The following is a 15,216-nucleotide window of genomic DNA, read 5'->3' on the forward strand; positions in this document are numbered from 1 at the left end:
GAGTTAGGAAGTATACACTCTGTTTTTATTTTCTTGAAGAGATTGTAGAGAATGACTATTGTTTCTTCATTAAAATTTTGGCAGCATTCACCAGTGAACTCATCTGGGCCCAGTGCATTCTTTTTTTGGAAGGTTGTTGACTACAGGTTCAATTTCTTTAATAGATATAGCCCTGTTCAGATCATCTATTTATCTTTGTGTGAGTTTTGGTAGTTTGTGTTTTCCAAGGAATTGGTTCATTTCACCTAAGTTATCAAATTTGCGGGCATAGAGTTGTTCATAATATTTCATTATTATATGTTTAATGTCTAAAAAGTCAGTACTAATGGCTTCTCTTTCTTTCATTTCTGATATTTGTAATTTGTGTCTTCTCTCTTTTTTTCTTGTTGGTCTGGCCAGAGATTTATCAATTTTTTGACCTTCTGAAATAACTGGGTTTTGGTTTTGTTGATTTTTTTCTATTGTTTTCCTTTTTAAATTTCATTGATCTCTGTAAGAATTTTTATTATTTCTTTCCTATTGCTTTCTTTAGGCTTAAGCTACTCTTCTTTCTTCTAGTTTCCTAAGGCAGAAGCTTAGATTATAGATTTTAGATCTTTCTTCTTTTCTAATACATTCATCTGCTTCATAATGAAGTTTTGGTCAATGATGGACTGCATATATGATGACGACCCCATAAGATTACAATACTGTATTTTTGCTGTGCTTTTTTTAGGCTTATGTATGTCTGGATGCAAACATACCTACCATTGTGTTACAATCACCTACAGTATTCAGTACAGTAACATGCTGTAAATGTTTGTAGCCTAGGAACAATAGGTTATACCACACAGCCTAGGCTATGCCATCAAGATCAGTGTTAAGTATGCACTATGATGTTCATACAACAACAAAATTGCCTAGCAACACATTTCTCAGGACGTATCCTTGTTGTTAAAGAGAATATGCATTCGATGCTATAAATCTCCCTTTAACTACTGATTTTTCTGTATCCCACAAAATTTCAATTATATTTTCATTTTCATTTAGTTCAAAATATTTTTAAATTTCCCTTCAGACTTCTTTGACCCATATGTGTTACTTAGAAGTGTGCTGTTTAATCTCCAAATATTGGGGGATTGTCTATTGACTTTTAATCCTGATGTTTTATCTGTTCGGTAAAGTTGAATGTTTACTAATCTTAATAATTTTTAAATTGCTTCTCTTGGATTTTCTAGATAAACAATATCATCTGCAAATATCAATTATTTATATCTTATTTTTCAATATTTCTATCTGTTAATTTGTATTTCTCACCATATTACATTGGCCAGAATCTTAGGTACAATATTGAAAAACAATGGTGATGGTGGCGACAAGAACAATGATTCTTGTCTTGTTCTTGTCTTTGGTAAGTAAGGCTTATCATAACCACTAAATGTGACCTTTGCTGTAAGTTTTGGATTTCTTCCAGTTTTCTGAAAGTTTTGTTTTGTTTTAATGAGAAATGGGTATTTAATTTTAGCATGTTTTTTAAATCATCTATAAAAATTATGACACAGTTATCCTCTAATGACAATATAGTGAATTACTTGATAGATTTTTTTCTCATGTTGAATCAGCATAGTGAAGTAGATTCAAATCCCAGCTTTTCCTCCGCTTACTATCTGTGGACTTGTGTAACCTTTACTCTCCTCAGTTTTCTAAACAATAGGAGCTATCACATGAGGTTGTTAGGCAAAATTAATAAGTTAATACATATTTTATATTACATATATATTATATACACACACAACATATATCATACATATATGAGTAATCTAGAACAGGGCCTAGTATATAATACATACTAAATATTTTTGTAAATGTTGCTTTCTTGGAGGTAATTTCTATATGGTTATGATTGAGTTAGCATGCCATCAGATTTTGTTCAATAAATGTTTCTTGCTTTTTCATTGATGTGATTAGCTAGTAATATTCTTCACATAAACTACTTGTTGTCTACCTTCTGTATCAGGCTTGTCTAACTTCCTAAAGTGAATTTGATAGCTGCCTATCTTTTTCTACACTCAGAAACAGTTTATCTAGTAAAGAAAATTATCTGAGCCTGTTGCATATATTTGTATTAATTATATATTGCTGCGTAACGAATTATCCCAAAACCTGGTGGGTTAAAACAATAGACATTTATTATCTCACAGTTTCTGTAGTCAAAACACCAGGTATGGCTTAGCTAGACACCTCTGATTCAGGGTCTCTCATGGACTGCATTCAAGGTGTTGGCTGGGTTTGCAGTCATCACAAGGTTCAACAAGGGGTGGATCCACTTCCAAACTCATTCACGTGGCCATGGGTTTTTGGATTGAGAACCTCAGTTCCTCTCTGGCTGCTGTGCAGAGGACTTTCTCAGCTCTTTGCCATGTGCACCCCTCCGTAGGGCAGCCCACAACATAGCAGCTTGGTTCATCAAGGCCAGCATGGGAGAACCAGAGTGCCAGAAAGACAGAAGTCAGTTTTTTTGTAACCTAATTTTGGAAAGGACACCTGATCACTTTTGCTGCATTCTATGCACTAGAAGCAAGTCACAAGTCCAGTCCACACTCAAACGGAGGAGCTTATGCAAAGGTGTGAATACGAGGAGATAGGGACTATTGCAGGTCGTTTTAGAGGCTGTCTACCACAATTTTTAATGGTAGATCTTTGACTACTCTTCCAATTCCTTTCATGGTTGTTGGTCTAACCAGTTTTATAGTACTTCTTAGACAATGTTGGTAATTTATCATTTCCTAGAAAATATTTTTGTCTAGGTTTTCAAACTTATTTGTAAACTTAAAAAATCTCATCTAGGTCTGAGGTTCACTTCTATTATTATTTAGGTCTTCTCTCTCTTTTTCTTTATCAGAAAGAATGTTTGTCTATTTCATTGGTTATTTCAAAGAACCAGTTTTTCATTTATTGCTCAATTCTATTTTTTGTCTTTTCTTTCATTGATTTATGCTTTTGTCTTTATTAATTCCTTCCTTTTACCTTCATTTGTGATTACTTGTGTTTCTTCCTAGCTCTTGAAAGCTTGATTTATTTCTTTTCAATATTTCTTGTTTTTTAATAAGTGCACTTAAGGTCATGCATTTTCCTCTGAGTACTGCTTTGGCTCCATCCTACTAGTTTTGATATATAGAGATTTAATTGCTTTTCATTTTGCATTGGTTCCTAATTTCCATTTTGATTTCTCTCTAACCAGATTAGAAGTGTGTATTCCATCTGTTATTTTCAGGGGCATAGATTCAAAACCATTATTTTGTTGCTAAATTGTTATTTTATTGACCCTGTGGTTATTATGTGACCCTATGTAATTCTTATTATTTGGAATTGGTTGAGATTTCCCTTGTGGCTTAATACATCATCAATTTTTTTAAGTATTCAATGTGCATTTGAAAAGTGGGTGCATAGTCTGTTAGTATAAACATACATATGATCAATTTGCTAGTTGTATCATTTCAGTCCTGTACATCCGTGTTTAGTTAGTAGATTAGTAAGTTAGCACTTGTGTAAATTTCTTAGGAAATTATGTTATTTATAATATAATTGTAGACTTGCTGATCTCTGTTTTAAACCTATGTTGTAAAAGTTCATTACAGTTACATCTTTGTTGTGGCCTGTAACTATTATCAATGAAATATTCTTTATATTTTTAAATGCTTTTTGCTTAGAGTTTTGTTTTGCCTGATGCAGCTACACCTGCTTTCTTTTTGTTGGTATTTGAGCATATTTTTTCATTTCTTTTATTTCCAATCTTTCTGCATTATTTTGTTTTACACATGTGTCTTGTAAATGACCTCTAGCTATATTGGCTGTTGACCTAATCTGAGTGTCTCTGTCTTTTAATAAGGCAATTAAACGTTCACATTTAGTGTGATTGCTTATACACTTAGAATAATTCCTGCCATCTCATTTGATATATATTTTTATCTAGCCTGCTTTCTTATTGCTTTCTCTCCATTGCTTTTGCTCTCTTTTGTTGAATGGACAGAATATTTTCTTTGTTCCATTTTATTTTCAGCAATGATTTAGAAAGTATACATTTCATTTCTAAGATTCTAAATTTACCCATACACTCTTAGTACATATACTAAAGCATATGTTTTCTCTATCAACATTTAGCATTAATCTGTATGTCTTTTCTCCCTCCAAACAAGGCAATAAACTCAGTATGCATTTTCTTACCTCTGCTCCTTCTTTGCAATCCTACACTACACCTTCTGCCCAATGCTGCCACTCCAATCATTTCTTGTGTTGATACACTCTCTTACAGGTTTACTCATTTCTTTGCGTGTTGTTTCCTAATTCCTCCTTCTCGTACTTGAATTCATTTTGTTTCTTAGAGTAACATATCTACTCTGGGTTATTTCAGACAGAATTTGTAACATAAAATTTTTGAGTGCTTGAATGTCTGAAAATGCCTTTCTTTCATTGTCTTTGTTGTCTCTTGGTTATAAATTTTTTAAAAATCTTAATATCTACCACTTCTAGAGATTTGGGTTATGAGATAGAGTCTATTATGTGTACTCAGTCCATCATTTTACTCTCTTCATACCCATTTCTTAAGCCAGGACTCACCAATGTCTATGGCCTAGGGCTGAGAAAACTGCCCTTCTGTCATCTCTTTCTTTGCTCTCTGGCCCCTATCAGGAAGATCCATCAACCATCAGGACACCGATTGGGCCACCTTGAATTAATGGGTCAAATCACTATGCACCAAATATCAGGGTAAGACTGTGGATTGCTCTTCCTTTTCTCTTTCACTCACGTGGCTGGAGCTATAATACTGGTTTAGAAATAGCTTTTAACCAGCCATCACTCTCCCTTTTGTCTCTTTATCCCATGAAATCAATAGGAGTGAGCTAATATCTGAAATTCAGCTTTGGCCATGTGGTAGGAAGAGATCCCTCAGGACTCAAGGCTAGGCCCCACAACCCTGCCCAGTGTATAAGAGCTTGCATTGAGGTTTGAGGCCCAAAGCTCAGCTAACAATGAAGTGTTACTTTGCTTTCCTTTGCCATTGTTATGTGTGCATATTTCTCTCCTGGGAGCCTTGTGGGGAGAGCTGGCTTTGGTCTGGGGCAATATTTTGGTATTCTCAGGTCTCTTGGCCACACTTGAACATATTTCCAACAATATAGCTTCATGTTAATATTATTCTTGCAATTCCAATTCTTTAAAGGTATAAAGAGTAAAACAATGTGCCTTCAGTGAAGAAGACAGGGGTGTCAATTTCAATGTGCCACAGCCTTAGGGCCACCATACACATTTGCAGAGGTTATGAATGATACAGTTCTAGGATGCTCCCTTCTCATGAGAGACCATGTAGATGAAACTCTGTAGAGTTGTGCACAACCTATACAACCCTGTGAGATGTGCCTATGACTTCTGTCTCAACTGTCTCTAAGGATGCTTGCCAATCCCTTTGCCCTTAGAAAATGGTCTTGTAAATATCTGCTGTCCTAACATTCCATCCCCTTGGGTTAGACCTGTTAGCTTTTTGATATCTGCTTGGGTTTAACTTGAGGCATAGAGAGAGAGCTTGCCCCAGACTATATAGATGGGAAATGGAGAAACCGGTATCCAAAGCAAGGTCTATCACTCCAAAGCCTATACACTGTCTATTATAGGCAAGGTGGCTGGAAGAATGCAGCTGGCAAATGTCTGAGGTTTTGTGTTAGCCCACAAAGGGCATAATTATCTCAGACACTTGTTGATTCATTCACTACATTTTCTTTAAGTCTCTGCCTCAGGTGATTACTTTCCAACTCTACCATTCAGTGATATCTCCAATCTCTATTATGTTAGTGAGGCCTCTTTCTATTGCAAATGGCAGGAATCCAACCCAAACTAGTCTAAGCCAAAAGGGGATCTTATTAGTTCACATAAACTAGAAGTACAAGGGTGGTCTGGTCAGGCAATGCTAGATCCCAGGCTCAAGTGAGGTCTGTCCATCTCTTGGATGCCCATTTTTCTTTGTAGCCATCACTGTCAGGCATGCTGTTCTCTTAGAGCTCCTGAAACTGTAGGCTTTTATCTTCTAGCTGATCAATCCCCAATGTCTCTTTCCCTACACTTTTATCAGAAGTTCCAGGGAGGGTTTGTATTGGCCCAGCTGGGGTCACATGACTTTGCATATACTAATCACTCCAACCAGCATGATGGAATGCTCTAGTTGGCCAGGGTTAGATCATCTGTCAGCCCTTGGATCTGATTCACACATACTCACAGTGGTGGAGGGGTACTCTCCCACAAAATTGTTGGCGGCGGTTACAGAAAAGAAGCAATGGATGCTGAGTGAATGAAAACAACGGGCCTCTGCATTTCTCATTTCATAGATGAGGAAAGTGAGGCCCAGAGTAGGGTAAGGACTTGCCCATGATTACATAGCCTCTGTAGCAAGCAATGTTATGGGACTTTTGCAGGCCAGGAGTTAAGAGGCCCTGCTTCCTGCTTTTGTCCCAACATCAAAAATGCTAGGCCATCTCTGGTGGCAATTTCGAAGTTTACAAGGTCAAGAGAAGTTCTAGGTCTGACAGGGCTGCAGATGTGTGCTATGAAAATAACTCTGTGGGCTAGAGATCAGGACACCTGGGTCCTGGTCCTAGCTCTGCCACTAACTTGCTGAGTGAACTTGGAAAAGGCCATCCCTCATTCTAGGCCTCAGTTTCCCCATCTATAAGCTGAGAAGATTGGATTGAATGATCTGAAAATAGACTATAAGTTAATGCTTTTATTCCACTCTTGGGGAGAAAGGGAGAGAAGGCAGAAGGCTGAGAGTGAATTTCTCCTCTCCATCTGGAACCATGTGGAATTTCTGCAGTGGAGACATTTAACCTGACTTTAATTTGAGTTGAAATGTCTGATATTTCTGATAGTAATAACATGCCCTGGATGGGGCAAGGGGGAGCAAGGCCCCCTGAAAAGAACACCAAAAAGCCCTCTCTGTTCCTTCTCTTGAAGCACAGTCCCCAGCAGGCAGGGGTCCCGGCAGCAAGGCCCAGGGAAGCTGGTGTTCCTGAGAAGCCAAGGTTGGAGGAATCCGTATCCAGCTGGCAGGCAGCCATGCTGGCTGCATGGCGGGCTTTCTGCACCTCCTTCTCCCTTCAACCTGCCCCATCCTGCCCTGCTAGGTCTGTTGGCTGGCTTTGGGTTGGGTCAGGAGCTGCGGAACACCAGGGAGAAGGGCAGACGGTGGGTGGTGCATGAGGTGCCACCTGGGATGTCAGGCACATGCCCTGGCAGAGCATAGAAGCATGGAGTGAGCACATGTGTGTAGTGGGTGAGGGGGATGTTGTGCTGCTGGTGGGGCAATAGTCATGGTAGCCACCCCTGGGTGTGTTGGTCCCTCCCTAGGTATCTATCGTCCTTCCCCCACTGAGTCCATCCCTCCCTTCCCATAAGCATCTCCTCCTCAATGGGAGGTCCTCTCAGCTGCCACCCCATCCTCTCCTACCCTGACACAGATGTTTCATCTTAACCCTCCTTCTGTTGCAAAGTAAGCCCTAGCCCAGATAGGCGTGGGGGAGTGAGATCATTCATTCATCAGGGGATACAGCTAAAATTTCTCAACTCTTTTCACTACTAGGCCAAGTACACTGTGTTAAACAATGAAGGTGGAAGTCCTGCCTTATGTCTAACTTTGCCCCCTCATACTGTATTTATTCTCCTCTGGAGATAGAGAATTGCTGGCCAGTAGCCACTATATAAAAAGTGCCTGGAGTCAGGGAATATGTGGTGCCCTTGCTGCCCCTCCTCCAGTTTCTCATCTCACCCTCAGCCTGTTTTCTTGCCTTAATGATCCTTCTGTGATGAGGCGATGAGTGGGCACTGGAGAGCCCATGCTGACCGACTAGCCCAGAGCAGGCAGCCCTCCAATTACCCACAAGGCTCAGGGGAGGGGCCGTCGGGGGTGGGGAAAGAATGCTTTCTTCCCCCCTTTAAATATATATATTTAAGCAAGGAAACAGATTTCACTTTCAATCTTCTTTCCAAGAGATTGTTATAAACAAAAGCAGGTCTGGGGTAGGAGGAGGAGGGGGAAGAGAGGAAAATGATTTGGGAGATTAAGGAGGCAGCCACGACAGCGTCCCCTTTTAAACCTCAATAACGTTGTTTTTCTTGGTTGTTTTTTCCTCCTTCCCTCTCCAGCCAGCATTACTTAAAAGGAACATTATGTTATCACAAATCAGATTTCCAAACATCATCTCCAGGTCACTGTGAACAGCTCAGCAATTTGGCTGCAGATTCCTGGAGAAGGCGTCCCCTTTAACCTCAAACTCAGGAGGGAGCTGCCCCCATTGCAAATGCTGGGGAAGCCCTCCTTGCAGAGACTGAGAGAGGAGAGCAGCCAGGCCAGGCTGGGCCGGGCGGAGTGGGTGGGGGTGCTGCATCTACAGGCAGCAGGCAGTGCCACACGGCTCCATGCCACCCCACCTCCACTGTGCCCTAAGGGGCAGCTGGGGGATCTTGCTGCTTCTTGGAGGACATCCCTGGCTCTACTGTTGGGGCCTGGACCTGGCAGGATACTATGGGTTTTATTTTCCCTCTGCCATAAACATGGGGCTTATCGATGCCATGGAGCTGCCAGGGAAGATTAAAGTCAGGGCTGGCGTCCTAGTTCCAATGCCAATGAGATACTACAAGTATTCCAGCTGGGGCGGTGCAGGGCATGGTGACATGAGGGTGAGGCAGAGGGTGTGGGACAGCTGAAGGGCTTCTGGAAGAGTGATGCTGCTCCATAGTCTGCTCCATCTGGCCAAGCACAAAGCTGCCCTTTGCCCTCCACCTTACTCTTTCCTCTGGGGACAGGTCAGGAGTCGAGGAGGAGGAAAGAGAAGCCAGGTTAGGAGGTATCTGAAATGTATAGGCCTGAAACTGCAGCAAGAAGGATTTGGGCTATATGCAAAGGATTTCTAAACAGTGAAGATTCAGCACCCATGAGGCAATTTTTCTCACAAAGAATTGAGGGGAACGAATGAACTGTAAAGAGTTGGTAATTTTGGCATCTAACCAATGGAAACAGCTGAGGGACAGCAATTGGGATTGGGTCCCTGCATGTTCTGTGTGTCCTCTGTGGGGCCCAGAATTGAGCCAAGCCAGAAGGTTCAATTCCAGGTCCTTGAGCCAAAACATTCTTTCAAGGATGCTACTGCCATTAACGTTTGTGCATTTCCCAATAGCCCCGAGATGCAAGAACTGGGACCTCCATTTTATAGATGGAAAAACAAAAGTTCAAAGAGGAAATGGCTTCCAAAGACTACACAAGGAACGAGCTGAGGAGTTGAAACTAGCCCTGAGATCTCCTGGCCTTCACCTTCAGGCTCTTTTCTTTGGCCCTTGCCACTGTGAGGTGGACCTTTGTAGGCCAGCCCTTGCTCCATTGACTTTCTAAATGAAGCAAGTGACAAAGCAGGCCCAAGAGTGAGCTCTTGGCCTTGAACAGGGTGGAGGTGGTGAGATTGTCCAAAAAGGCAAAGAATGGTCCTGAAAAATCTGGAACTCAGAGAAAGAGTTCCACGGGCAAGGCTGACACTCAGTCAGAGAGCTGGCAGAGAGGCCTGCCCACTGTTGTGGGGAGGGCCGTGTGCAAGGCTGAGATGGCAGAGATGACTGGAGATAAAGGGATGGCCCAGAGACTACGGGTCTGTCCGGGAAGAACCTCATTCAGCAAAACTGTGCCTGGAGGGTCAAAGAGCCACTTCTGCCTGGCCCAGGTGGCAAGAGGCTTGATATCTCCATAGTCACTCTATGACCTTGGGGTAAGAGGAATTAATGGGGATTCTTTGGAGACAACTCAGGAGTAACAGCTGGCCAAGACCTCCTCCCTCCGGAGCACTGCAGGATCGTGCCTCAAATGGCAGCCTGAGGCCCACATCCAGTGCAGAGAAGGGCAAAGCAGCTCATGCTTACCAGGTGCCCGGCCCTTGCATGTGGTTACCTCATTGACTCCCGCCAACAGTCCTGTGAGGTGGAGATTTGGCTCTCCATTTTAGGATGGCAAAGTAAGGCTTAGGGAAGGGAAGGGGCTTGTCCAATACTCGTCAAAAATACAACCCAGAGGCTAGATTTGAACTCAGGTCTGTTTCTCTCAAGATTTATACTCTTTGCTAAGCCATGACCTCAAGGGTACAGCCTGGCCCCCTCAGGAGTCACAGTGAAAGGTGCCTGGTAGTGGCCCTCAGGGAACTCTGAGTTTGGGGGGTTCTGGGCCTTTGGTCCTCCCGGTTCCCCACTCTGAGGGCCCTCCAACTCTCTGAGCTCAGGAAGTGGATGTGGGGAGACCTAAGTAGGCCAAAGACAGGAAGCTCTGGGGGCCAGGGGGCTGGATGGGGAAAGCTTTCTGCCACTGCCCCGAGCTACAGATTCCCCCCTCCTCCTAGGTTCGCTAGCCCTCCCTCCAAGGCCCTCATAGACTCAGCACACCAACAAAGCTCTGTTCCATGAAGGGGGCACTGCAGGGGGCTTCTGCCTTGCTCCTCATGCTACTGATTCCTGGGCATCTGGCCCGGCCACTCCCTCCAACACGATCCTTTGGGAGGAGGGTTGTAAGGCACCCAAAGCAACCTTGGGTAGACTGACACTCAGCCCACCACCCCCACTACAGGGGCAGCTTAGCCATCAGCACTGAGCATGCAGAGGCCTCTCCCTTGCTTGCTTTATTTATCTTGGCCCAAGGACGATGAAGCCCGGATCTGAGGGGAGGATGGAAAGGCCATTTCCAATATTTCCTCTCGGCCTCTCCATGCCCCTGAATTGCCCCTTAGTACCCGGGAGGAGAGGGCAGAGGTCCATGGTCTGAAAACAATGGCTTGAAGCTGGGGGAGGGGGGCAGAGGAAGGAGGGAGAGGGTGGATTCAAAACCCACAAGCCCTGTCATGGACTTGCAGGTAATGCACAGCATGCTACAGGGTGGGCTCTGCAAACTGGTGGACCTCAGACTCTCGACTGAGCCACATAGATGCAGCCTCAGACAGCTATAGGTAGATGGGGCAGAGGCTGGACTGGTTCCCTTCCTTCCCAGGGCCAGGACTGCATAGAACTGCCAGTCCTAGGAAGCAGTGTGGAGAGTTCTCCGTCCATGCCAGTAGAAGGAAGGGGCCTACAGGCCCTCCTGGGTCTCCAAGAAGCTCCAGGCTTGCATCTCAAGAACCCATTTGCCTGAGCAGAGTGGCCCCACCACGATTGGAGCTCCCAGTCCTCCCCCCTTTGGCTTCTTTGCACTGCTAGAATCCCTATCTCCAGTTATCATGTCCTTTGCCACACCCAGTGCTGTCCTTCAGCCAAGCCATACACATGGAACTGCTTTCATCTTCCTCCTCAGCTGGGCCTGCCCTTTCCCAAGGGCTCACGGAACTCGCTCCTCTGAATTCTCTCCAATTTGTCTCCATCACCCCCATGTGCAGGGATGTTCAGCTGCACAGTGGCCTCAGAGGAGAGGTGGGAGGCTTGGGACTGCAGCAAGCTGGCCTGCACCCTAGGCCACAGGGACATCAGGGAGGGGAGGGCATTTCCTGTTTCTCAGCCTCCCTCCTTCCTTCTGAGCTCTTCAGGGACCTGAAGTGTCAGGGAGTGGGTAGCCTCCATTCAGTCAGCAAATGTCCAATGTGGGTGACAATAGGGATCTAACTTGGTTACTGCCTGTAAGGATCTGTCAGATCAGTAAAAGAGGTCATATTACTAATAATAGTACCCATAACACCAATACAGCATTTTACCCATGGCAGGCACTGTCTCAAGGACTGTACACAGGTTAATCATTTCATCCTCACAGTACTACAACTATCTCCATTTTACAGGTGAGGAAATGGACTCCAAAACGTTGTGTGAATTGCCCTAGTAACTGGGATTCTAGAGCTGGGATTCTGTACCCAGGAAGGCTGACTCCAGAGCCTGTGCTCTTAATCACTACACTAAACCTAGACAGAAAGCTCACAGAATGTTTAGAGGAGAGACCAGTTATTTCCAACAGAGAGGTTCAGGGAAGACTTCTCGGAGGAGGAAGTGTTGCTGATGGACCTCTCAGGGAACTTGGACTTGCAGAGAGATGAGAGGACATTCTAGGTGAAGGACAAGAGTAAAAGCAATGATCAGGGACTAGGATATTGTAAGTCAGGTTCAGAAAACTCTAGGAGCTCAGTGTGGCAAGGACTGAAATGGCAGCCTTGGGAGGCAAGACTGCGAAGGCAGTGTGTCCTGTAGGCCATCAGCTTTAAGGAAGCGCAGAACCTGATCTGAGCTCGGTTTGAAACTCATTCAGGCTGTGGGAGAGTCTACTATAATTGTCAGGCAAGAGATGATCTCGTTCTGTTCTGGGGTGATGGCAGTGGGGATGCTTTGAAGATGTCATGAGGTGGCAGAGGTAATGGATTGACAGGACTTGGTCTCCAAATTAGTGCCAGGTGTGAGGGAAAGTGAGGAGCCCACTGAGTGGGTTGTTATGCTATTCCTGGAACTAGGACACTGTGAAGGAGAAGCAGAATGGGTGGGTTGGGGCGTTTTGTTTGGGACATGGAGGGTTTGAGGTGCCTGTGGGGCATCCAGAAAAGACCCTTATTTTGGAAAATAAGGGGAGCCCCAAATGCCTCAAGTGCAGACTTCAAGAGCAAACGGTGGGAGGTGATGCTAAACAGAAAAGCTAGAGCCTGGACTCCCCAGTTAATTAGTTAGAACTTGATTCTATAGCCACAGGGAGCCCTTAAAGGGTTCTTGAGCAGGGGAGTGATGCAGTTAGATTTGCATTTTTAGGAAGGTGGATTTGCATTTTAGGAAGGTGAACAGGCTGCTTGGGAAGAAGGCTGAGGGGAGATGGTGGGGATGGGGATGAGGGAACAGATATGAGAGACATTTTGATGGCAGAAAGGGTGGGACCCAGAGAGAAGAAGCAAGGTAAAAAAGAGTGACCCAGCTGCCACATGGAGAAGGAGCAAGCCTGAGAGTGAGGCAGGGAGCGATGGGGTGGCCGGCAGTGGTGGGAGAAGTGAAAGTGAGGCCTGTTGCTTCCTCCCTGCTTGTTTGCTCCCCTGGGGGCCCTAGCCACAAGCCTTTGTTTGAGGACAGAAGAAATGCTTCCAAAGGCAGCGCCTCCCTCCTGCTACAGGTTATAAATCTCCAGGGCCAGACACCGACACACACACCTGCCGCAGGCCTGGGCTCAGCAGCTGGGCCGCCAGGGTAGGGGCCAGTGCTTCCCAAAGATGGGAGGATTTCCAGGCTACATTTCCAAAGGAATTCCCGGCCGGTGAAACACCAGAAAGGAGAGGGGAGAAAGAGCCTGTCCATCCCTGAACAGGGCCCAGCATTTAAGGCGGGGTGGTGGTGGGATGAGGGGCCAGGGAGGGAAGATGGGGCCAGATGGAGGGAAGGCTCATAAGAGGGAGTGGGGGCTGGCTGGGGAGCCAGGCAAGGAAGGGATGCACAAGAGGAGGGGCTGGGAATTGGGAACTGAAGCAGCTGGGAGTACCTCCTTTGAGCCTCAAGCATCTGACATGGCCTTTCTCAAGGGCCAGGCCAGCCAGAGTCACAGAGAGCTACCAGTGTGGGTGACAGTCAGGTGTGGGGCACAGCGATGGCCAGCACATCCCCTATGCACACACAGAGGGAGCTCATCTCAGAGCTGGAAGAACCTTGGCAGATGCCAGGGTCCAATCTCAACGTGTGATTAGGGGAGCTGGGAGCTCAGAGAGGCGTAGCGGCTGCTCAAAGCTGCACAGCAAGGCAGTTGCAGAACTGGGCCTGTAGATGGGAATACAGGGCTTCCTGGCACAAAGCTCTACTCTCTTGAAGGAAGCCATAACGAGAGAGATAAAGAGATCTTGGGATTCTTTTGTCACCACCTGGAAAGAAGTCTTTCCCTCCCTAATTTGTGGGGGACAGAGAGGATTGAGAGCTGACTGCAGCAGTGGTAACTGCCAAAGCAATTAGACTTTGGCAATCTTTGGATGAACTGAACATGGGAAACATGGAGGAAGCGTAGACAGAAGGCCAAGAGGTAATTCCGAAGAGGTAGAGAAAAGGTGGCGGGAGCCACCTAGAGAAGCTGGGGCACCAAGCTGGAAGACAGTGGAATGCTTGCCTGTTGGCTGAATGGCTGTTGGGAATGGTTATTAGTTGCAGAAGAGAAGAAATGAGGAGAGGGCGGGAGGGGGACATGGAGGGTAAGATTACTAGGAGCCCTGGAAAGGGACACACTTTGTTTCAGACAGTAGCTGTGAGGGACCACGGGAGGCCAGGAGTCCCCAGGGAGCTTGGTCTGTTCTAAAGTCTCTGCCTAGAGATCCAGACAGAAAGATTCTGGCTTCCTCAGTGGCCAGTAGGGTGGGTGGCCACACTAGGGGCCATCTTCAGAGTAAAGGCTTCTGAGAGGAGGTAAGCTTGGCGTTGGACTGGACAGGCAAATGGTGGCATCTGTACACTCTCTTCATCTCTGTCAGACTCTGGAGGCTGCAGGCAAGGGCTAGTTAGCTGCCCAAGCCCCTTTGGTGCATGGACAGGAAATTGGCACATGCATTGTATGTGCTCACTTTTCACCTACACAGGCTCATAGGTAGAGCTGGACACTCTCTGGAAAGAAAGAAACCTCCCAAGCCACTGATGTCAGAGGCTGGAATGCCTCTAGGGTACTTCTAGGCAAGAGTCCAAGGGCCCTGCCTGGGCTAAACTACACAGGCCCCTCACTGACCTGGCATCCTGGATGCCACTTCTGCCATTGATGCCACACTGGCAACGGGAGGGAGGAAGACTGCCTACTTGCCTCCTCAGTAGCCCAGGGTAAGAAGTAGCCTCCTCTGCTGCCCTGAACCAAATGGTCCCTGCCTGGGGACACCCTGGCCTATTTTCTTAGCTCCTTAGCAGTAAGTCCACTGCCTAGGCCCTTTCTCTACCTAGAGAGATTTCCCTTAGATTTCCTGGTGCTTATGCATTTTCTACCCTCTCTGCCAAAGTTCCTTAGAGGCATAAAACAGGCACTCAAAAGAAGCTCCTTGATGGCGTAAGAGACAGAAATTGATAAGGCCAAGTATTGCCTGATCCCCAGCCCTTGAATGCTGACAGTGAAAGTTTTCCAAGGGGCCAAGAGCTGACCATATCCCTTGGCCTTGGCACATATGCCATCCCTAAGGGTGGTAGTGGTTAGGCCTCATTTGGAGGATGATGGCGGATGAGGGGGCACAGGGAGGGAGCAAGCCACAGAACAACTTG

This window comes from Pongo pygmaeus, chromosome X (assembly GCF_028885625.2).
Source record: "Pongo pygmaeus isolate AG05252 chromosome X, NHGRI_mPonPyg2-v2.0_pri, whole genome shotgun sequence".
Taxonomy (NCBI): Eukaryota; Metazoa; Chordata; class Mammalia; order Primates; family Hominidae; genus Pongo; species Pongo pygmaeus.